This window comes from Palaemon carinicauda, chromosome 20 (assembly GCF_036898095.1).
Source record: "Palaemon carinicauda isolate YSFRI2023 chromosome 20, ASM3689809v2, whole genome shotgun sequence".
Classification (NCBI taxonomy): domain Eukaryota; kingdom Metazoa; phylum Arthropoda; class Malacostraca; order Decapoda; family Palaemonidae; genus Palaemon; species Palaemon carinicauda.
Genome location: NC_090744.1, coordinates 99,434,767 through 99,459,739, shown reverse-complemented (window position 1 = coordinate 99,459,739; position 24,973 = coordinate 99,434,767). Strand labels below are relative to the sequence as shown.

The window sequence follows — 24,973 nt, the reverse complement described above, 5'->3', positions numbered from 1 at the left end:
GTAGCACTTGCTTTATATCCTATTTTACCCCTGTTCTCGCTTATTTTCCTCCTCGGTATCATATCTCTTCTTAACCCCACTTCATAGTGTTAATTCTAATAGCCAGGCCTTCTCCATCATGAGGCTCAATACTACACAGTACTTTAGAAGCTTTATTCCAGCTGTGACCAAGTTGTGGAATGATCTTCCTAATCGGGTAGTTGAATCAGTAGAACTTCAAAAGTTCAAAGTTGCAGCAAATGTTTTTATGTTGAACAGGCTGACATAAGTTTTTATAGTTTATGTATGACATCAGTTTTGACTTGTTAATAGTTTATATATGACATATCTTTGACGTTAATGTTTTTAGAATGATTTATTGTTAATTTGTTCTCATTATTTATTTATTTCCTTTCCTCACTGGGCTATTTTCCCAATTGGAGCTCTTGGGCTTATAGCATCTTGCTTTTCCAACTGGGGTTGTAGCTTGGCTAGTAATAATAATAATAACTATGTCAGGATGCCAGAAATCCTCAAATCAATCACTCAAACACAATCAATATAGTGTAATTATATAGCTCCCTCCTTGTTGCATTTGACTTAAATGGCCTCACAGGCCCAAATTCATAAATCGAGTCTTGAACCCTATGTTGCTTCTAATTTCTTATCTCCTGGGCAAAAAACCATTCGTTTTTACCCTTAGCATTAAAAAGATATGTAATATATATTCTAATTTCTAGCCAAATATAGTTTTTTCTATTCATTATCTTGTATTTTATCTCTGACTATGAATATTGGGGCAAACCCCCAGTCCATGAGTTTTCATGTCTCCCCTTGTACTAACAATTATGGGGTTCCCTCATTGGGAAACCTGGGTTTTGGGTGGTCATCGGTCATCACCATAAACAAGTGATTTGCAGCAATAGTAATGGACAGAAATGCATAACAAACACCAGATAACCATTTGGAAAAATATGGTTCATATAAATGACGTGAGATTAAGGTATCATACGGTAATTAACTATGATTCACATCCTGCCCTCAAATAGATTTTTCTCTGACATGAGAAAAAAATTAGAAGTAGTGTTTTGTCAAAATTGACAAATATATATGAATTACAGCTTGATCAGTTGAAAAAATGTACATTGTAGTTCACATGCATTATCAGTAACAGTCATGCAAATATTTGTAAAACTGATATTGTAACAAGCTTGCATTCTAAATTATCTTGACTACACCTGTGAAATATTTTACCCATTACGCCAGCACTAACAAATGTTATAATCGTACATTTCCCCCTTAACTCAAACCTAGAAAAATTGTACGTTGAAGTACTGTACAGTATTTCTGAACAGTACCGTTATATTCATAACCTAACCTAATGTAACCTAACCTAGTACACAATGCTTATCAGAGGAGAGGGGCTTTCCGACCCTTGGTCCCCCATCTAATTTGACCATGGGAAAACAGAAATTGACTCCATCCTAACTTTTACTTCATTGCCTTACCTGACTTGGGACGCTGCCCCAGTATAATTACAGTTTAAGCCAAATGAGGATATTAAATTTTTTCTTACCATCTGCAACTAATTATCCTGAATATGGTATGGATAATATGCCTAGCCCAATTGAAGGGTTTTCAAAGTGATACAACATCTTAGATGACATAAGGAAACAAGGAGACAGGATTTGGAACGAGGTGAACAATCCCCCACTCATACCGTGCCTTCTAAATGTAAAGAAGACCCTGTACCTTGGGTTAGGTTTAATGCAGGCAGTCAAGTTTGGTTATACCCTATAGGGGACCCTGTATCTCTGAAACTACATATTTTTAATAGAATTGAAGATTAGACTCATTTGAAAAACACTTATGTTGACAACTTATTTTAATGTCCAAATTTATTGAGAATGGAATTAATCCATTCCAGACCCAAAAATTGCTATTATACACACCCCAGGAAAACTATCGTTACATATTCTGCATGATACAGAAAGAACCACGAACAAAGGATTTTGATAAGTTTTGTCACATTGGTATCCCAGCGAGTGTTTCTTGCATCTGCTTGAATCAATGCTCAACAATTAAATGAGGCAGGAGTCGAACTGCCCGCAGTAACACTGTACCGTATCGGAAATAGGTGGAACACAAGTTGAATAAGTCATTAGATAAGTCCAGGATGTCTAGTATGGTTAGAGTGTGCCACATCAAACTTATGTCTAGAACTTTGAGATTGGGAGAAAGATGGAATCAATCGCACACTGCCTATTAATGGTTTGTGCGTGAGGAGGCTCATCTAAGCCATGCAAACAATGATTAAACTCATGATCTTAATAAAGTGTGATGTTTCCGAACCAGACTTCAGGACCTTGAGTGGGGACTACATCAGTTGAGCTCATGCCTGTGCGCACCGAGGTTCTCCAGAGAGTCATCATATCATGGTTAAGTGGTGGTTCCAATTTTGGGATACAGGTAATTTGTTCTACCTTAAAAGTTACGTTTGAATTCTTTACTTTTCCTCGAACGTCCTTCCCTTCCGTTGCGACATTCAGTGAATGGAGAGAAGAATAGGCGGAGAAAGACTGGGAGGAGTCCAGCTCACTCCTAGCATAACAGTGACTACCTCTAGGAAAATGCAAGGGAGAAACAGGCAGTTCTTTTTCTGAACTCGACCTGTGAGAGGAGAAGGATTTCTTCATGGTAGGCCATTTGGTGCGCCTTCTACGAGGACTGCAGCTACGATATTTAATAAAGGTGAAAGTTATCTGCTTCAGATGGGGGTGTTACTCTTGGAGAAGGGGGAAAAGTTTATAGTGCCCTTTTCCATCCTTGAACCTGTAAAGAAGATTCATCTAAAAAAATAAACCTCTTGCCGTTCTGGAGTACGTGTAAAGTTTGAAGCATTACAAACATTAGACAGAGCACTAGAGTGAGGGTGGCTAGGCAAAGCAATGAGTTTGTTGTTCGAATAGCTCATGGCTTTAGGGTTGTGTAAACCAGCTTGTTGGTGGTTATCAACTGAGGCTTCTTAATAGTAGGGCAAAGTTGACGAGGAATGAGAACGATCTCTTCTAGTTTGCTTCTTGCATCAAGAAAGATATCTCTCTCATTGGGAGGATGGCCACTCCCTACAAGTACTTGCATGGAGATTCCACATAACATCCCTTGTCATGGCATGAGATGCAAACAGGATGTGGGTCAACATCAACTTGACTCATGAAGGTGCCACAAGGGCGCCGTCATGGCCGGGGCATGAACGTATGACATTAGATGTACTAGCTATGATACAATACACGACCAGAGGATAAGTGACATAGTCATTCATGCTGCCATGCAGTGGGGTTGCTTAGCAACCAATTATGATGCAATCAAACCCTCCTTTGTTCCGTAACTGGAATACAAACCACGCTATTTAAAGTGGGTAATTACTTTCGGCGTAGCTGAAAGGACGACCCATTAAAATTTAACGAGGGTTTACTACCCCACCGCTAATTAGCGGGGGGTAGGGAGGGTAGTTAGCTACCCTTCCCCCTCACACACCTGTGTTGTAAGCCCACTTTGCTATCGGCTGGGGGGCTAGTCGGACGTGTCCGCTGTCACCCTCGCCTACACGACAGTGTTGTGAAGTTGGCCTCTACAATGCGCAAGTGCCCTGGGTTACCTGACCGCCCTTGTGGGACCTTCATGTCTTCAATCGACACGGATCCACACACCTTATGCCCTTATTGTAGGGGTCATCGGTGTGAGAGTGATAACGTATGTATTGAATGTAGGGAGTGGCCTACCTCCCAGTGGGAGAGGTTTTCCCGGCGCCGGAAGAAAAAGTCCAAACGGGATATTTCTCCTTCAAAGGTTTCTTTGAAGAAGGAAAATCCTAAGGACTCTTCTTCCATAGCCCAAACCTCCTCCGAAGCTCCCACTCGGTCGGCTTCTCGCGAGAGGCCGTCGAGTGGTAGCGTAGGCCGTACTGTTGTCCGATCTCGGGGTTTGGGAGAGGGAGTTGCCTCCCATAGCGAGGCAGCTCCTCCTCCTCCCCCGGGGGAGGATTTAATTATTTCTCCTGATGTTAATAATGATGATCTTTTGCAGCTTTGGGCTTCCTTGGGGCTTCAGGGTTCGCCCGCCAAGGAAGCCCTGTTTGACATGATGAGGTTGGGAGCAGCTGTCAAACAGTCACCGGCGGTAGCAGAGGTTGACCCTCTGTCTATTGTCGAGGCTGTTGTGGCAGAGGCTTCCAATGAGAGTGTTCAAACCCCTGCTCCTGTTGTAGCTGAAGGCTTAGCTCCCCCCTCCGAACATCCTTCGAGGGAGGAACTAAGTCCAACGGTCTCTCCTGCGGGTAATTCTCCCCCCCGGGAGAGTTCACTGACAGAGACTCCTCTTCGGAGGACTTCCGTTGGTTTACCTGCTGCTTCCAGACGACGTATCCGACGTAAGGCTCGCCTTCCTCTTCGTCGCCGAGGTCTTCCTTCTCCTCACAAGGGTGTTAGGAGGCGCCTCTTCGGATTTTCATCCTCGCAGTCCCCTGCAGAGGAACCTCGTCCTTCACCTACCGTTCCTGCTACTTCTTTGGACCTGGACCTCTCCGCAGATCGTTCGCGATCTCCTTCGCCTGCCAGACCTGCTGACCTGCCCTCACCTTTCCTAGCTGCTGACGCGCTGTGGGCGCCCACCCATCCCGTTTTCCAACGAGCACCGGTCCCTTCGGGGCAAAAGGGGCTTTCACACATTGTGTGTAAGTCCCCTAAGCGCCAGGTTTCCCCGTGCGCCAACGTTTGCCTGCGCGCCAGCACACTACTGCGCGCAAGTGCCCTCCGGTTGCAGTCTCACCTCGCCAGCGCTCTCCTGCACGCCCACAATCTCCTGTTCACCCTGCAGTTCCAGAGACTACGCGCCCACGATCTCCTGCTCGCCAACGGACCTCTGCGCGCCCTCAGCCTGATGCACGCCATGGACGCCCTCGGTCTCCTGCTCGTCAGCGCTCTCCTGATCATCACCGATCTCCTGTGCGCCAGCGCTCTCCTGCTCGTAAGCGCTCTCCCGCTTGTCAGCGCTCTCCTGCTCGCCATCGCTTGCCTGCTCGTCATCGCTCGCCTGCTCGCCCTCGATCTTCGGATCAGGGCTCCAAAGGGAAGTCTTCTTCCTCCCCTGCTCGCCAGCGCTCTCCTCCACGATCGCCGACGCGCCATCGGACCTCGCCTGCTCGCCATCCTTCGCCTACACGCCATCGCCCGTAGTCTCCATCGCGCGCCCACGCGCCCAGTGCCAGAACTTCTGTTCCTGATGAGCGCCCTCCTGCGTGCCCTCGCGCTAGGGATACTCCCCCCGCATGTGCGCGCCCTACGGCTTCGCCCTTACGGGCCCTTTAGGATCCTGTGGCTGCACTCCATCCGAGGTCTCCGGAACGCGCACCAACGCGCCAACGTGCCCCTTCACCTACGCGCTCACGCGCCCTGACGCCTACGCACCCTGTCGCCTGCGCGCCCACGAGCTCCTTCTCCTGCGTGCCATCGTTCGCCCACGCGCCAACGCGCGCCCTCTCCTACGCGCCAACACGCACCCTCGCCCGCTCGCCATCGCCCACGCGCCCACACGCCCGAGCGATCGCCTCCCGAGCTAGGCAATGGCCTATCGATGCCCAGCGCGATCCACAGCGCATTCCCACACAGGATCCTGCAGTACGACGCGCAGTCAGGTCATCTTCATCGCGATCTCCGTGATCAGCCAAGGATATCGCGTCCCGTTCATAACATCACTACCTCCCCTGACAGCGAATCTAGTGTCGTTGAGCTCTCTTGCCATGGAATTGGCAAGAGGGCAAGCCCTTTGGGCAGAAGTCGAGACCACGTTGAAGAAGGACGCTCTCCAAGAGGTCGTCGACGGGTCCCCAGGCTTCTACAGTCGACTCTTTCTTGTAAAGAAGGCGTCTGGAGGCTGGAGACCAGTCATCGACCTCTCAGCTCTGAACAGGTTTGTCAAGCAGACCCCGTTCAGCATGGAGACGGCAGACACGGTCAGACTCGCAGTGAGACCGCGAGACTTCATGTGCACACTGGATCTGAAGGACGCGTACTTCCAGATCCCAATCCATCCGTCTTCAAGGAAGTACCTAAGATTCAGCCTAGACAACAAGATCTACCAGTTCAAGGTGCTGTGTTTCGGTCTCTCAACAGCACCTCAGGTTTTCACCAGAGTGTTCACCCTGATATCTTCGTGGGCACACAAGATCGGCATCCGTCTCCTCCGTTATCTGGACGACTGGCTGATCTTAGCAGACTCGGAGTCAACCCTTCTTCGACACTGAGACAAACTTCTGGGGATTTGCCAAGATCTGGGGATCATGGTAAATCTCGAGAAGTCTTCTCTGCTTCCTACCCAAAGACTGGTATATCTAGGCATGATATTGGACACCAATCTCCACAACAGGATAGCAAGGCTGAGGAAGGTCGCAAGTCCTTTCCTCAGACGAAACAAACTCCCAGCCCAATCATGGTTACGTCTCCTCGGCCATCTCTCATCCATGGTCCGTCCAGTTCCCAACGGTCGTCTCAGAATGAGATCCCTGCAATGGCGACTCAAGTCCCGGTGGAATCAAGGGCATGATTCCCCAGACGTCTTGATCCCTATGGGTCTCGCGGAACGGACGGACCTTCAGTGGTGGGTGGCAGACGAGAACCTACGAAAGGGAGTGGATCTTCTCGTCCTCCCCCTGGATTTGATGCTGTTTTCGGACGCCTCAAAGAAAGGGTGGGGGGCCCACGTCCTGAACCACAGGACCTCAGGCCTGTGGTCAGAATCAGAAAAGTGCCTCCATATAAATCTGCTAGAAATGAAGGCCATTTTTCTGGCCCTTCAACAGTTCCAACAGCACCTGGCGGGTCACTCTGTGGTGGTGATGAGCGACAACACCACAGTAGTGGCTTATATCAACAAGCAGGGAGGTACCTTTTCAGAATAGCTATCCCATCTTGCAGTAGAGATACTGAGATGGACCAAAGTCCACTCGATTCCACTTTTGGCTCGCTTCATTCCGGGCAAAAGGAATGTGCTCGCCGACAGTCTGAGCAGAGCATCTCAGATAGTGAGTACCGAGTGGTCTTTGGATCCTCAAGTAGCCAACAAAGTCCTGACTTTGTGGGGTTCCCCGATTGTGGATCTGTTCGCGACAGCGTTGAACTTCAAACTGCCGCTGTACTGCTCCCCAGTCCCGGACCCCAAGGCTCTCTGGCAAGATACTTTCCAACAATGGTGGGACAACATTGACGTATACACCTTTCTGTCTGATGAGGAGGGTACTCAACAAGACCAGACTATCGGTCAACCTCTCGATGACTCTCATAGTTCCGCTGTGGCATCACGCGGAATGGTTCCCGGACCTTCTGCAACTCCTTATGGAGCCTCCGAGAGAACTCCCTCCGCGACACGAGCTACTCGAACAACCACACGCCAACATCTTTCACAAAGCCGTAGCTTCGATTCGGCTTCACGCCTGGAGACTATCCAGCATCTCTTCGCAGAGAGAGGATTTTCGCAACAAGTTGCGGAAAGGATGTCTGGACACCTGCGAAAGTCAGTGTGTGGAGAGTTTTCTGTGGTTGGTGTCGTGGAAAGGGTATCTCTCCACTCGATGTCACTATTTTAGCAATAGCAGAGTTCTTCGTGTACTTGCGAGAAGAAATGCGCCTTTCAGTCTCGGCAGTGAAAGGCTATCGCTCAGCCTTAAGTCTAGCCTTCAGGCTCAAAGGAGTGGACATTTCTTCTTTGCTAGAACTTTCCCTACTCATACGTAGTTATGAACTTACCTGCCCTCAGTCGGAAGTGAGACCTCCTCCATGGAACGTGGTTCGAGTTCTCAGGTCTCTTAAGAGACCTCCCTACGAACCATTACACTAGGCTTCAGATCGCCACCTGACTTGGAAGACGGTGTTCCTACTAGCTTTGTCGTCAGCCAAGCGAGTTAGCGAACTTCATGGTCTCTCGTATGACATCGCCCATTCAAGGGGATGGGGGGAGGTAACGTTCAGCTTCGTCTCTGAGTTTATTGCTAAGACTCAGAATCCGGGAGTGCCGGACCCTCGCTTCGACTCCTTCCGGATTTCGAGTCTTCGTTCTGTAACAGATGACCCAGACCATCTCCTACTGTGCCCAGTAAGGAGTCTGAGGCTATACCTGAAGAGAACAGCTGCAATTCGTCCCAAAGTGCAGGCTTTGTTTGTTAGCACTGGGAGATCGAAGAGGAGGGTTACCAAGAACACCATCTCACCATGGATTCGAAAGGCAATCCATCTGTCCCTGAATCCTGACCCTCCTCCATCACGTCGTCCTAGAGCTCATGATGTCAGGGGAGTAGCTACCTCCCTGGCCTTCAAGAAGAACTCATCAGTGACGCAGGTTCTACAAGCCGGGGTCTGGAAGCGTCAAACGACCTTCACAGCCCAATACCTGCAAGACGTGACCCACAGAAGGCTCGATACGTTCTCTATTGGCCCTGTGGTGGCTGCACAACAGCTGGTTTAAACCTCAGGCTCCTTAATGGACAAGTGGCAGAGGGTTGAGGGAATTGTTACCCGGTTTTAGTCTGCATGAAAGAAAAGGTATGTCTGGCCCTTATTCTTTTCTTCATCCTCCCCTCTCTTGGGGAAAGCAGCATCCTGGGTTCTCTGCACAGCTGACCTCAAACCACTGCAGGTAAACCATGTTCCCTTGTGTTCCTAGTATTAAGTTAATACTGTCGCGTCCCCATACCCTGACGAGGTGGTATTGGGAGAGTCCTAGCCTAAAGTTTCTATCTAAAGAACTTCAGGTCAACTTCCTAGGACGAGTCACACTTTTTTCCTTCCCACACAGCTTACGTTGGCCGCAGCCCTTGCATTGCAAGGTGCGAGCAAGGTGCAGGGACTCTTTATTGTTGAGTGCTGACACACTCAGATAATGAGTCCCCGGGCAAAGCCAAAGCCAGTATGGCTGGGACTTATTCCACCCTTCCTAAGGGTTAAGTCACCCACTTTAAATAGCGTGGTTTGTATTCCAGTTACGGAACAAATGACAAATTGGTAGATAATTTGTATTTTTCCCAACTATACAAACCTTAGCTATTTAATAAAACTTGCTCACCAGCCCTGTCCCCCATGAAGTCCTACCTCTAAGCAAAGTGAGCTTACAACACAGGTGTTTGAGGGGGGAGGGTAGCTAACTACCCTCCCTACCCCCCGCTAACTAGCGGTAGCAAACCCTCGTTAAATTTTAATGGGTTGTCCTTTCAGCTACGCCGAAAGTAATTACCCACTTTAAACAGCTAAGGTTTGTATAGTTAGGAAAAATACAAATTATCTACGAATTTGTCATTTGTTCCGTAATTGAAATACAAACCACGCTATTTACATGGGGTAATTACTTAGGCGTAGCTGAATGACGAGCCATAAGAATTTTAATGAGGGTTCACTACCCCGCCGCTAGTTAGCGGGGGATAGGGAGGGGTAGCTAGCTACCCCCCCCTCCTCACACACACCAGTGAAGGCTTCACTTTACTTTTGGCTCGAGCAGAGAACAGACCTGTCTGCTCTCTCCCTCGCTTTGACTGCCATATTTAATCTGTTTTTGCTTTTTGTTTTCCACTGTGTTTGAAGTTGGCCTCTACTGACTATGCGTACATGCCCTGGACTTCCCGGCCTCCCTTGTGGGACCTTTATGTCGGCGGTCAACACCGATCCCCAAACCTTGTGTCCTCACTGTAGGGGCCAACGGTGTGATAGTGGTAATGTAAGTATGGAATGTAGGGAGTGGTCTACCTCCCAGTGGGAGAGGTTTGCCCGGTGCCGGAAGAAAAAGTCTAAAAGGGATCTTTCTCCTTCAGAGGCTTCTTTGAAGAGAGAAAATTCCAGGACTTCTTCTGTAGCCCTTTCCTCCTCCGAAGCTCCCCCTCGAGCGGTCTCTTCCGAGAGGCCGGCGAGTGGTAGCGTAGACCGTACTGCTGTTGACCGATCCCGGGGTGCGGGAGAGGTAGTTGCCTCCCATAGCGAGGCGGCTGCCCCTCCTCCCCCGGAGGAGGATTTGAATATTGATTTACCTGTGTTTAATCATGATTTGTTGCAGCTTTGGGCTTCCTTGGGGCTGCAGGGTTCGCCCTCCAGGGAAGCCCTGTTTGACATGATCAAACTTAGTGCAGCTGTCAAACAATCGCCAACTACAGCTGGGATAGATCCTCTGTCTGTTGTTGACGTTGTTGTGACGGAGGCATCTCGTGGGTCTAGCCAAACCCCCGTTCCTGTTGCTGAGGTAGCTGAAGGCTTAGATTCCCCTTCCGAACACCTTTCGAGGGAGGATCTAAGTCCTACGGTCTCTCCTGCCGGTGATTCTCCCCCACCGGGGGAGTTCACTTACAGAGACTCCTCTGCGGAGGCCCTATGGTGGTCAGCCTGCTGACCCCACGGCCCCTCGTTGGCGTATAAGGCGGAGGCTCATCCTCCCCTTCGCCGTAGAGGCCTTCCTTCCCCTCATAAGGGAGTTAGGAGGCGCCTCTTCGGCTTGTCGTCACCACAGTCCTCTGCGGAGGAGACGACTCGCCGTTCGCCGATCCTGCTAGCAACCACCTTAGACCTCTCCGGGGATCGTTCGCGATTCCCTTCGGATGATGGTCGTCCTTCGGGACCCGGTGACCAGTCTCCCTCCAGACCTGCTGACCTGCCGTCACCTTTCGACGATGCGGATGTGCGTTACGCGCCACCTGATCCTGCCACTGCGCAGGTACCGGGCCCTTCGGGGCTTAAGGGCCCTGAGCGCAAATCCGCGCCTCTTGCCCTCAAGCGCCAGGTTCTACCTGCGTGCCCTCCTGCTGCTGCTGCCGCTGTTCCAGTCTTAGCGCCACAGTGCTCACCTGCGCGCGTGCGCGCCCCTGTTCCTGTTACGCGCCAGGGTTCCCCTGCGTGCCCACATCCTTCTGCGCCCCGGCGCCCGCCAGCAGTTCCTGACCCAGCACGCCAGTGCCCACCTGTGCACACGCGCCCACCTGCGCCCCAGTGTTCCCCGGTTCCTGCCTCGTCGCGCGCAGTCCAAGAGGCTCCTACGTTAGCGCACAGGCGCTCACAGGTACCTCTGGACTCGCAGCGCCCGTCTGGAGTTAGGCGCGAAGCGCGCCCATCGCGCGCAGTTCCAGTTACAGCGCACGCGCGCTCGCCAACGCGCCAGCGCGCTTCTATATCACAGCGCGCAGTCCAGGAGGTGCCTAAGCTAGCGCACGGGCGCTCACAGGCACCCCAGGACTCTCCTTCCAGACCGCGCGACCCTGCACGCGTTCCAGCCGCGCGTGACGCTCCGGTTGCGCGCCAGGTTCCAGTTCTCAAGGCAACCCTCCAGCGCACACCTGTGCGCCCTAATCCATCCGTGCGCCCTGCTCGCCTACCGCTGCAGCGCACACCAGCGCGCCCACAGGTTAATATGCCTGTTCTTTCGGAGCAGTGCCCACCTACACTCCAACGTGCGAACCCACCCTCGCGCTATCCTGAACCTGCGCTCTCGCCCGGTTCTTCCGGATACACGCCCATGCGCCACTGCCCTCTCGCGCCCGTCAGTGCCGCATCAGGATGCTGCGCGCCCTCGCATCCAGCCTCCTCACGTTCCAGCTCTTGCGCGCCACACGCCCTCGCCATCTCCTAGGCGCGCCCGCTCCATCTCCTGCTCGCTCCCGCGCCCATGCGCCCACACCATCTCCTGCGCGCCATCGCGCCCACGCGCCTGTGGCCTCGCCTACGCGCCACCGCGCCCGCTCCACCAACCTCTCATGCCCACTCCACCAACCTCTCACGCCTGCTCCACCAACCTCTCACGCCCGCTCCACCAACCTCTCACGCCCGCGCGAGCGCGAGATTCCTGGCTCACGCGATCCTTTCGTGCGCGATCCTGGTCAGGGCCCATCGCGCGACCTCCAGCGCGAGCGTCGCCAGGCGGATTAGTCATCGTCTCGTTTCCCTCCCCGCAAGCGCAGAACAGCGCGCTCGCCGGAGGAGGGGCGGTTCCCGGACAGGTCTAAGGACTCTTTTGTTTCAGCTTCTCAGGCGAACTCGCATTTGTCGACTTCTCCAAGGGATCGAACTCCCTTCCCTCCAGAGGGAGTGTCTGACAGCGCGACTGTCAGCCAGCAGCCCTGGTTCAGGACCCTGGTCAGAGCTCTTGTGCAGGCGATGAAGCCCGTCCTCTCTGACGTGGGTCACAAATCAGTGGCGGCTTCCTCCCCCCCTGAAGAGGAAGAGAGGAGTCCCTCCTGTGGAAACACCTCCAAGGACTATTTTGTTTCCTTGCAGATCCTTGCGCAAGGCTCCTTCCCCCCCCCCCCTTGACTTTCTCTCCCTCCCCTGCGGATGAGGATTACCCATCCTCAGGAGAGTCGGACGAGCCGGACCGTTCCCCCATCGCACCAATGGGGGAAACTCCGCCTCTCCCTGAGAAGTCTTCTCGTCCAGGGGTTTCCACCCCATCATTACTCAAGTCCTGTATCCCTCCCAGGAGGGAACCGAAGGACTCTTAAGACTATCCCCAAGTCGTCAACAAGGATCAGACAGGAGCCATCTAGACCTTCCAAGGATGTCCACGTGTTCCCCCAGGAAGAGCCACTGGGGACAGGAGACTTTGCTGCCAGTCCTTCAGGAGGAGAGCAACAAGAGTCAGAACACGCGTTCTGGCAAGTCCTGACCCTCATGAGGAACCTCAACGGGATCCCAGACCCAGAGATTCTTCCTCATGAGGGTAAGGACACGGTCTTGGACCGTGTCTACGGCACCCAGAAACCCTCTAGGGCCAGTGCAGCTTTGCCCTGGTCTCAGGGGATGAAGAGTGCCAGGGACAAGGTCGAGGGCCAGCTCTCTGAGCTTGCCTCCTCCAGCAGATCCAGCGCCGGTAACAAGCTCCTCCCTCCTCCTCGAGTCCATCAGAGGAGGTACTTTGAGATCCTTGAGGAGTCTTGTTTGGGTCTTCCGATTCACCACTCCGTGTAAGAACTCACAGGGGGAGTCCCTCTAGAGAGACTCTCCAACCGGCACGTGTCCTACTCAGCTACTGAGATCCTAAGCCAGGAGAAGGTCGCTAAGTGTGCCATGCAGGCAACTTCGTGGCTTGACATCTGGCTGGGGTCTCTGGGCATCCTGGTGCGGTCTGAGGACCTCTCCAAAGAAAGCACCAGGAAGGCACTGGAGACTTTCTTGCTCTCAGGCACGCGGACCATCGAGTTTCTGGCCCACCAAGTCTCGAGCTTGTGGGCCAATACGATTCTCAAACGACGGGACACTGTGGCTGAGAGATTCCACCAGAAGGTTCCCAGTTTGGATGTTAGCAGGCTCAGACACTCTTCCGTGCTCAGTAAGAGTTTGTTTGAGCCTAAGGACGTGGAGCTTACCGCTGAGAGGTGAGGGAAGTCCAACCAGGATTCCCTCATCCATAGGGCCCTGACATCGAGGCCCTACAAACCTCCAGCGGCCCAACAGCCCCGTCCGGCTAAGGACACGAAGAAGACTACTGCAGCAAAGCCGAAGGTGTGTCAGCCCTTTCCTGCCAAGAGCAGGAGCAAGAAGTCCTCCAGGGGAGGCAAGACCCCTAGAGGAAACGGCCGAGGCCGTAAACGCTAGGGTTGGCAGTCCCCCTGCATGTCCACCAGTGGGGGGATGCCTACAAAGTTGCGCGGCAAGGTGGCAGCAACTCGGGGCAGATACCTGGATGATTTCCGTAATCGCTCAGGGTTATCACGTCCCGTTCACAGCTTCTCTACCTCCCCTGACAGCGAATCCAGTGTCGTTGAGCTCTCTTGCCATGGGATCGGCAAGAGGGCAAGCCCTTTGGGCAGAAGTCCAGACCATGTTGAAGAAGGATGCTCTCCAGGAGGATGTAGACGGGTCCCCAGGCTTCTACAGTCGACTCTTTCTTGTGAGAAAGGCGTCTGGAGGCTGGAGACCAGTCATCGACCTCTCAACCCTGAACGGGTTTGTCAAACAGACTCCGTTCAGTATGGAGACGGCAGACACAGTCAGACTTGCAGTGAGACCACAAGACTTCATGTGTACACTGGACCTGAAGGAAGCGTACTTCCAGATCCCAGTCCATCCGTCTTCAAGGAAGTACCTAAGATTTTGCCTAGACAACAAGATCTACCAGTTCAAGGTGCTGTGTTTCGGTCTCTCCACAGGCCCTCAGGTGTTCACCAGAGTGTTCACCCTGATATCTTCGTGGGCTCACAGGATCGGCATCCGTCTCCTCCGTTATCTGGACGACTGGCTGATCCTAGCAGACTCGGAGGCAACCCTTCTTGTGAGAAAGGCATCTGGAGGCTGGAGACCAGTCATCGACCTCTCAACCCTGAACGGGTTTGTCAAACAAACTCCGTTCAGTATGGAGACGGCAGACACGGTCAGACTTGCAGTGAGACCACAAGACTTCATGTGTACACTGGACCTGAAGGACGCGTACTTCCAGATCCCAGTCCATCCGTCTTCAAGGAAGTACCTAAGATTTTGCCTAGACAACAAGATCTACCAGTTCAAGGTGCTGTGTTTCGGTCTCTCCACAGCCCCTCAGGTGTTCACCAGAGTGTTTACCCTGATATCTTCGTGGGCTCACAGGATCGGCATCCGTCTCCTCCGTTATCTGGATGACTGGCTGATCTTAGCGGACTCGGAGGCAACCCTTCTTCGCCACCGAGACAAGCTCCTCGAAGTTTGCCAGGATCTAGGGATCATGGTAAATCTCGAGAAGTCCTCTCTGCAGCCCTCTCAGAAACTGGTACAGTATATCTAGGCATGGTTATAGACACCAATCACCACAAAGCCTTCCCATCAGACGACAGGATAGCAAGGCTGAGGAAGGTCGCGAGGCCTTTCCTCAATCGAGAAGAACTCCCAGCCCAAATGTGGCTGCGTCTCCTCGGCCACCTCTCCTCCCTGGCCCATCTCGTTCCCAACGGTCGCCTCAGAATGAGATCTCTCCAGTGGCGACTCAAGTCCCGGTGGAATCAAGGTCATGATTCCCCGGACACTTTGGTCCCTGTGGGTCCTGCGGAACGGACGGACCTCCAGTGGTGGGTGGCGGACGAGAACCTACGAAAGGGAGTGGATCTTTTCGTCCTTCCCCCGGATTTGATGTTGTTCTCGGACGCATCAAAGAAAGGGTGGGGGGCCCACGTCCTGAACCACAGGACCTCAGGCCTGTGGTCAGAATCAGAAAAGTACCTTCACATAAACCTACTAGAAATGAAGGCTGTGTTCCTGGCACTTCAGAAGTTCCACCAAGTCCTGGCGGGCCACTCTGTGGTGGTAATGAGCGACAACACCACGGTGGTGGCTTATATCAACAAGCAGGGAGGTACCTTTTCAGAACAGCTATCCCATCTTGCAGTAGAGATTCTGAGATGGTCCGAAGTCCACTCGATCACACTAGCGGCTCGCTTCATTCCAGGCAAAAGGAATGTGCTCGCCGACAGTTTGAGCAGAGCGACGCATATAGTGAGTACCGAGTGGTCTTTGGATCCTCAAGTAGCCAACAAAGCCCTCACTTTGTGGGGTTCCCCGACGCTGGATCTGTTCGCTACAGCGCTGAACTTCAAGCTCCCGCTGTACTGCTCCCCGGTCCCAGACCCCAAGGCTCTCTGGCAGGATGCCTTCCAACAACGGTGGGACAACGTCGATGTGTACGCCTTTCCCCCGTTCTGTCTGATGAGGAGGGTGCTTAACAAGACCAGAATATCGGTCAATCTTTCAATGACCCTGATAGCTCCGCTATGGCATCACGCAGAATGGTTCCCGGACCTTCTGCAACTCCTCACGGAGGGTCTGAGAGAACTCCCTCCACGTCACGAGCTACTCAAACAACCACACGCCAACATCTTCCACAAAGCCGTGGCTTCGCTTCGACTTCACGCATGGAGACTATCTAGCATCTCCTCACGGAGAGAGGATTTTCGCAACAAGTTGTGAACAGGATGTCTGGTCACCTGCGAAAGTCATCCGCAGGTGTCTACCAGGCGAAATGGCGAGTCTTCTGGGGTTGGTGTCGTGGAAGGGGTATCTCTCCCCTCGATGCCACTATTCCAGCAATAGCGGAGTTCCTCGTGTATTTGCGGGAGGAAATGCACCTTTCAGTCTTGGCAGTGAAAGGCTATCGCTCAGCCTTAAGTCTTGCCTTCAGGCTTAAAGGAATGGACATTTCTTCCTCGCTGGAACTTCCCCTTCTCATACAGAGTTATGAACTTACCTGCCCTCAGTCGGAAGTGAGACCCTCCATGGAACGTGGTTCGAGTTCTCAGGTCTCTGAAGAGACCTCCCTATGAACCATTACGCCAGGCTTCAGATCGCCACCTTACCTGGAAGACGGTTTTCCTGCTAGCATTGGCCTCGGCCAAGCGAGTCAGTGAGCTACATGGTCTCTCGTACGACATCGCCCATTCAAGGGGATGGGGGGAGGTAACGTTCAGCTTCGTCCCTGAGTTTGTTGCCAAGACTCAGAATCCGGGAGTGCCAGACCCTAGGTTCGACTTTCCAGGTTTCAAATCTCCGTTCTGTAACAGATGACCCAGACCATCTCCTACTGTGCCCAGTGAGGAGTCTGAGGTTGTATCTTAAAAGAGCAGCTGCAGTTTGTCCCCGGGTGCGAGACCTGTTCGTGAGCACCGGGAAGACGAAGAGGAGGGTCACCAGGAATACTATCTCGGCCTGGATTCGCAAGGTAATACATACGGTCTTGAATCTTGACCCTTCTCCGTCACGTCGCCCTAGAGCGTATGATGTCAAGGGCATAGCTACGTCCCTGGCCTTCAAGAAAAATTATTCAGTGACGCAGGTCCTTCAAGCTGGGGTGTGGAAGCGTCAGACCACCTTCACGGCTCACTACCTGCAAGACGTGACACACAGGAGGCTCGATACGTTCTCTATCGGCCCTGTGGTGGCTGCACAACAGCTGGTCTAACCTCAGGTTCCTTAATGGACAAGTAGCAGAAGGTTGAGGGCATTGTTACCCGGTTTTAGTCTGCGTGAATGAAAAGATCTGTCTGGCCCTTATTCTTTTCTTCATCCTCTCCTCCCTTGGAGAAAGCAGCATCCTGGGTTCTCTGCACAGCTGACCTCAAACCACTGCAGGTAAGCCATGCTCCCTTGTGTTCCTAGTATTAAGTGTAATACTGTCATGTCCCCATACCCTGACGAGGTGGTATTGGGAGAGTCTTAGCCTAGATTTGCATCTGAAGAACTCCAGGTCAACTTCCTAGGACGAGTCACTTCTCACCTTCACACACAGCTTATGTAGGCCGCAGCAGTTTCACAGCATGCTAGCGAGGAGCAGGGACTCCTTATTTCTTGAGTACTTACACACTCGAATTTTGAGTCCCCGGGCAAGCCAAAGCCAGTATGGCAAGGACTTACCTCCCTACCTAAGGGTTGAGTCACCCCATGTAAATAGTGTGGTTTGTATTTCAGTTACGGAACAAATGACAAATTCGTAGATACAGTAATTTGTATTTTTCCTAACTATACAAACCTTAGCTATTTACACATATTTGCCCGCCAGCCCTGTCCCCCGGGATAAGTCCTACCTCTAAGCAAAGTGAAGCATTCACCGGTGTGTGTGAGGGGGGGGGTAGCTAGCTACCCCTCCCTACCCCCCGCTAACTAGCGGCAGGATAGTAAACCCTCGTTAAAATTCTTATGGCTCGTCATTCAGCTACGCTGAAGTAATTACCCCATGTAAATAGCTAAGGTTTATATAATTAGGAAAAATACAAATTATCTACGAATTTGTCATTTTTATTGTCTGGTCGTAGAGATGAGACTAGGAGTAACCTATTTAAATGACTTGGGTTTGTATAGCTAGGAGAAAAATACATTTCTTTTTTTCAATTTTGTACTTTTTATGGCTTGTGCCTATTATTGAGTGTAAAACACCTCTGTATACAGATAAACGAGTAAATGCTTAGTGATAGTGTTCGATTAATTATTTTCCCGAACCTCAGTGGATGGTTCTCATAATACTAAACATTATGCAGTACTGTATTTTATAATCACATTGTATCAGTTACTGCTATCTGATAATATAAGAATGTAAAGCATAGGTAAATCATGTCAAACTATCAGTCTAATGACAAGGCAATGGAAGGTTTTGTTCCACTATTTCAAAATGCATTTACAGTACTATATAAGATATATCCAATGCTTCTCCCAAGTATATTTCTACCACATCCTATTTGGCAATTCGCTCACAGTCAAGCTTATCAACCCTACTAAGACTGTGTGAAATCCATCAGACCCTTTGTTATGATTGTTTTTTTGCTGTATGTACAGTACAGCCAATTTACTTGATGTTTACAGTACTGACCTTTGGGGTCATCCTCAAAGTCTTAAGAAAACTCAACTTCCTTCTTCCACTCCTCAATCTCTGCATGAAGCTTCTTCTCGATCGATCTAGCCAGGGGATCGGTTGAGCAAGAGTGGTGACTCTTCAACCCCAGGAGAACCCTTAGGTTGGAAGAACACCGCCGCTTCCCGTAGCGAAGCGGTGCCGCCCTTCCCGGCGGGGGAATCCAGTTATGTTGACAGTCTTTTGTAGGAGTGGCCTTCCTTAGGTATCGCTGGTCCCCCGTCAAAGGAAGGTCTGCTTGAGTGTTGCAGCTGGAAGCAGAGAAGAAGCACACACCGGCTTTCTCAGAGGTTGACCTTGATCCTCTTCATAGAGCCTCTGAAGGTTTCGTACTGGATGAGTCTCTTGCATCTGTGCCCACCACAGTCTACCCAGTCCAGTCTCCAGCTCAGCTTGCCGATGACGGCGCTCCCCCTTGTTTTGAGTTCGCTCAGCTGGCGGAGGGGGCAAAGTCCGAGGTCGGTTCCTGTTGCTCTCGAGGGACAACTTTCCCGTTCGCGGGTTAGGTCCTTACCGGAGTGGTCTCCGCCATACGGGACAATGAGAAGGCGTCTGGTCTCACCCATGTCTGTTTCTAGCCCCTACGAAAGTGGCTTGTCAGAGCGTGAAGTAGATGTTGCTCGCACCCTGCAAGTTCGATGAGTCCGTTGTGCTGCCGCTTCACCCCTCCCAGTTTTTACCTTGGATCCACCGAGGAGTTCGTCACACTCTTGAGAGAGTCTGACCAAGTGACGCAGCTGTTTCTCCTTTTCATGAGCATGCTTGTGACCAAAGGCGCCTCACCAACCTCGACTAGCACTAGTCTTCATTTTGCAGCACCTACAAGAGGAACACCGAGACCAATCATTGTGATCTGGAGCGATCGCTTAAGCAGCAGACTCGTCAAGGCTTTACAGCGGTCCACCTCGTGACAAGTCCTCAGCACATGACCATGCTCCTTGTGAACAGGATCCAGCTTGTCATCGGGTTCCAGCTTGCCAATGAGATCAGCCCGCGAACAGATGCTAGCTTGCGGCCACTCTCCAACGCGTTTCGACACTCCAGCTCGTTACTGCCTTTCAGCTCGTGATGACCCTTCCTCTTGCGATCACTTTGTCTCGCCCCCTCGTGGTTCGACATCTGCCCGTGATTGCTCGGTTTCACATAGCGACGAAGCAGTTCACAACAGCGCTTCATCCTGCTAGCACATTTCTTTGTAAGACCTTCCAGCAGCACGCAACCATGCAGCAGCCAGGAATGCAGCCGACTGTGGTCCAGTCAAGCTTTAGCCCAAAGCTCCATCTTCGAAAGCAGAATGCTAATGTTCACCGACTCGCTCTACCAAGATAGAACGCATAAGTGAGCTGTCTCTCCCCCCCCCAGTTAGTCAGACCATGGATACCTCATAGGCGGTCTCCGGCCTGTGGACATCCCAGTGAACCTCCACCTTCTATCCTGGCCTTCATTAAGGGCACATCTGGGTTTACCGAGTTGGTGAGTGCAGTTCGTCTGGCGGTTACCGACTGCCCAGACTCCCACAGGTAAGCACGTAACAGCAGCTTTGATCAGCATGCCTCGGATCCTCCTAGAGACATCAAGTCTCCTGAAATTCTCTTCTCCACCTTCAGATACAAGGTGCACAAGTTCTGTTCCGGCTCCACCTCAGGAATGTCAGCCCCCGATGATGGTCTCTCCTATTCCGTCTAAGGTGCGCAACATTCTTATAGGGTCGGGGAAGTTACGGCAGGATTTCTCCCAAGTGAAAATGACCCCATTGATGCTTGTAAAGAAGAGGAGAATACAGAGGCAGCCTACTCCTCCAGGTGATCCTCTTCACCCTAATACAAGCAGGGCTTCAAGATCCCCAAGGGATATGTCATTAACCAAGTCCTACCCACTGTCTCCCATCGAGGTCGCCACACCCAGTCAGCGCACTTCACCAGCAGTAACAGAATAGCCTTTGCATGCCTCACTCCCCAAGGATGCAGCTGACTCTTCCAGACTTAGGGAAAATGTAAGACCTTCCCTGTTGGCAGAGTTCCTTCCCCTCCACAGGGAGAGTAAGGACTCTTAAGACTACTGAAGCACCGTTCTCTAAGAATGTCGACCTAGCCTTAGGATAGGATGCACAGCTCTTCTGCTTAGGGGGTTAAAGACGACAGCGAGGGAGGCTCCCACGACATCGAAAAACTCCTCCAGGCACTACGAAGACGATTATGACCCACCTTGGGCTCCTATATGTGAGAGCTCGGGGGTGGATGAGGACCAGGACTTTGAACGAGATGACACTCTTCCCAGGGCAGCAAGTCCAAGGTACTCAGAGGCCGAGCAGAGAGAATCCGACCACGCGTTCTGGTAGATTCTGGCCTGCATGAGGGCCATCAACAGCCTGGAGAACCCTGCTACAGCTCTGCCAGAAGGGAAGGATACGGTGCTGGACCATCTGTACGGCACCTATAGACCCTCCAAGACCATCACAGCTTTGCCTTGGTCGAGGGAGTTGAAGGAGACCAGGAGGAAGGCCTTCACGTAGATCGCCGGGGCTTCTAATTCCCCTTGTACCAGTGACTCCTCCAAGCTACTACCACCCTCCTTCATCCAGCAGAGGAGGTATTATAAGGTAACTGAGGGGAAACTGTTAGCTTTACCTCTGGACCCAGCCATCAAAGCTTTGACGAGGGGAGTTTCGTGCCAGAGACTCTCGGGACTTCCTGTCACCTTCTCAGCAATCTATGCCCTAAATAGGAAGAAGATTGCGAAGTTCGTTATGCAGGTGACTTTGTGGCTCGCTCTGTCGCTAGGGTCTGTGGGCCATCTTATCAGGACGGAGGACTGGTCCCAGGAGCTTACCAGAAAGTTCATGGCGACTTTTCTATTGTTGGGAACCAAAACGATGGAGTTCCTTGCTATCAAGTAGTCAACTTGTGGGCAAACCTCATCCTTCGACGACGGGACTCGATAATAGAGAAGTTCTATAGGCAAGTTCCTAGGACAGAAGTGGCGAGGCCTTGGAACTTGACAATGGAAGGTCCATCGCTATTTAACTCGGAAAATGGCGAGAGGGCTGCGGAGCACTGGAGAAGTTAAGCCAAAACTCTCTCCTTCAGAGAGCGATGACCTCTAGATCCTACGGATTGGCTTCTCCACCTAGAACCACAATCTTCCAGACCACAGAGGAACAGCAGGAGTTCGGGCGCTTCTAAGCCGTCTTCCAAGAAGCCCTTTCCTGCCTGAGAATAGCCAAAGGAACAGCAGAGGAGGTAAAGGAGGAAGAGGTAGCGGTCGAGGCCGGTCCCTCTAGGGAGGGCTATCCTCTCACTTATCCACCAGTGGGGGGATGCCTGCAATACCAGTGGCAGAGGTGGCTGCAGCACGGGACCAAGACCTGGACTGTCTCTGTGATTCATTTAGGATATTGGGTCCCGTTCACGTAAACTCTCCCTCCGTTGACACAGCGTCCAGTTCCACTTAGCTCCTACACGATGGGATCCATGAAGGAGCTGGCCCTCAAGGCCTAAGTCCAGACCATGTTGGAGAAGGGTGCTATTCAAGAGGTCCTAGACAAGTTTCCAGGCTTCTACAGTCGACTTTCTTGTGAAAAAGGTGTCTGGAGGCTGAAGACCCGTAATCAACCCTTCCTCCCTTTTACAAATTTGTACAACAGACTCCGTTCAGGATGGAAATGGCAGACTGGTCAGGTGGAGGAAGACCATAGGATTTCATGTGCACATTGGATCTACAAGAAGCATGCTTCCAGATCCCAGTACACCCGTAATCAAGGAAATATCTAAGGATCTTCTAAACAGACAATACTAGTTCAAGGTGCCTGTTGAGAGCACCTCAGTTTTCACAATTTTTCTCCCTAGTGTCAACCTGGGTCCACAGGATGGGCATCCGTCTCCTGAGATACCTGGGTGACTGGCTAATCCTAGCAGACTCGGTGGCCACCCTTCTTCAACACCGAGACAGACTCCTCGTGTTTTGTCACGATCTGGGGATTGTGGTAAATCTCGAGAAGTCTTCTCTGCTTCCATTTCAAAGACTGGTATACTTAGGAATGATCATAGACAACAACCTGCAGAAAGTCTTCCCTTCCGGTGACAGGATCTAGAGGCTGAAGAAGGTAGCAAGTCCCTTCCTACAATGAGACGTACTCCCAGCTCAGCAGTGGTTATGTTTCATAGGTCACCTATCATCCTCGGAACGTCTAGTTCGCAATGGCTGTCTACAAATTCGATCACTTCAGTGGTGGCTGAAGTCCAGGTGGGTTCAACACGAGGACTCTCCGTCCCCTCCAAGCAGAGGACGGACCTAGAATGGTGGGTTACAGATGAGAATCTCTGCCAAGAGGTTGACCATCTTGTTCCTTCCCTGGAATTGATGCTCTTTTCAGATGCGTCAAAAGAAGGGTGAAGGGCCCATCGGCTGCATCACACGGCCTCCGGGCTCTGGTCCGAGTCTGAAAGATCCCAGCAGATAAATCTTCTGGAGATGAGGGCAGCATTTTTATCCCTGCAACAGTTCCATCTTTTCCTAGGGGGTCACCAGTGGTGGTATGGAGCAACACCACCACCGTGGTGGCATATGTAAACAAACAAGGCGGTACCTTTTCGCAGCACCAATGCCATCTAGCAATGGAGATGCTAAGATGGGTTGAAGACAACTTGGTGTCCCTATCGACTCGCTTCATTCCAGGCAAGAGGAAAGTGCTCGTGGTCAACCTGAGCAGAGTAACTCAGATAGTGGGCTCCGAGTGGTCTTTGAATCATCTCGTAGCCAACAAAATCAGGACTTTGTGGGGTGGTTCCCCAACAGTGGACCTGTTGGAGACGTCGCTAAACAACGGTTCACTGGGCCTGGATCCCCAGGGTCTCTGGCAAGGTGCATTCCAACAACAGTGAGACAACATTGACATCTATGCCTTGACCCTGTTTTAACTAATGAGAAGGGTGCTCAACAATCTAGCAATGACCTCATAGCTCCGCTATAGCATCATCCGGAATGGTTCCAGGACCTTCTCCTTCTTCAGCTGCTAACAGAAGTCCCGAGAGAACTCCTTCCATGTCACGATCTACTTAGACAACTACACGTGAACAACTACCACAAAGCTGTAGAATTCCTACATCTTCACGTCTGGAGGTTATCCAGCATCTCATGCAGAGAATTTTTTTGCAGCATGCAAAAATTGTCTGGGTACCTCCAGGAATCTTCAGCTGCCTTCTACTAGACCAAGTGGAATGTCTTCTGTGGTTGGTGTTGTGGAAGGGGTATCTCTCCCTTTGATGCCTCTGTTCCAGCAATAGCGGATTTCCTTGTACTGTATACCTTCAAGAGGAAAAGCTCTTCTTGGTCTCGGCAGTGAAAGGTTATCACTGAGCCTTAAGCTTTGCCTTTAGACTGAAAGGAGTTAATATTTCCTCGTTGTAAGAATTTCTCTCCTCATACAGAGTTTCATGCTTACCTGTCCTCAGTCGTAAGCTAGATCTCCTCCATGGAACGTGATTCGTGTCCTTCAGTCTCTGAAAGGAGCCCCTTACGAACCGTTTACGCCAGGTATCAGATCTTCACCTGACTCTGAAGACTGTTTTCTTTTTCGCTTTGGCCTCGCCCAAGAGAGTAAGTGAACCCCATGGTCTTTCCTATGATGTTTCCCATTCAAGGGGATTGGGAGAGGTAATGTTCGGCTTCATCCCTGAGTTTATTGCCAAGACTCAAAATCCGGGAGTAGAGGATCCTAGATTCAGGCATTACGGATCGAGTGTCTCCGTAATGTAACCGATGACCCGGATCAACTACTCCTTTGTCAAGTGAGGGCCTTGAGGTGCTACCTCAAAAGAACTGTAGGAGCTTGGCCCGAGTTAGAGCACTCTTCGTCAACACAGGGAAAGTCAAGAGAAGGATCACCAAGAACACGATCTCAGAGTGGATTCGCAAGGTCATAGACTGGGCCTTTATTCCTGATACCTCTCCGCAGACAAGGAGACCTAGAGCTCATGATGTTAGGGGAATTAGTATGTCCCTGGCATTTAAGAACTAATCTGTGACGCAGGTCCTTTAAGCGGGTGTGTGGAAGCGAGACACGACCTTCACTGCCCACTACCTGCAAGACATGACCCTCAGAAACATGGAGGAAATGTTCTCCATCGTTCATGTGGTGGCTGCACAGTAAGTGGTTTAAACACTTCAAGCTCCTTGATGGACAAGTAGCAGATGGTAGAGGGCAGAGGTTACCTGGGATTAAGTAAGGGGTGAATGTTAAGAATGACTGGCTCTTTCTTTCTTTCATCTTCCTCTCTTTCGGGGAACAGCACTTACAGTACTCTGCAAACTGGCCTCCAGGTAATAACCATTATCCTTGTATAACCTGGTATTGAAATACATACTTGTTGTGTCCCCATAACACCTGGCAAGTGGCATTGGGTAACGTCTATGGTTGGTTCAAAGAATCCTACGATTTCTAAGAATTCTTACTTAGACTAGACTCATTGTTAGTATCACACAATCACATAAATTGCACAGGCCGCTAAAGTGTACTATTGCACAGAGTTTTAGCGAAGTGTCAGTGTGTTCCTCCTTATGTGTGCGTAGCATGGGAAGAAACTCAAGGTCAAAAATCAGCCAGTTGGTTAGGACTTCC

At 51.2% G+C, this 24,973-nt stretch overlaps 1 protein-coding gene across 3 annotated transcripts in view; it reads left to right on the top strand.

Annotated features, from left to right (window-relative positions):
- Positions 1-24,973, top strand: part of LOC137659552 (protein TANC1-like) — a 67,864-nt gene that overhangs the window by 412 nt on the left and 42,479 nt on the right. The gene's annotated exons all lie outside the window — the stretch shown is intronic.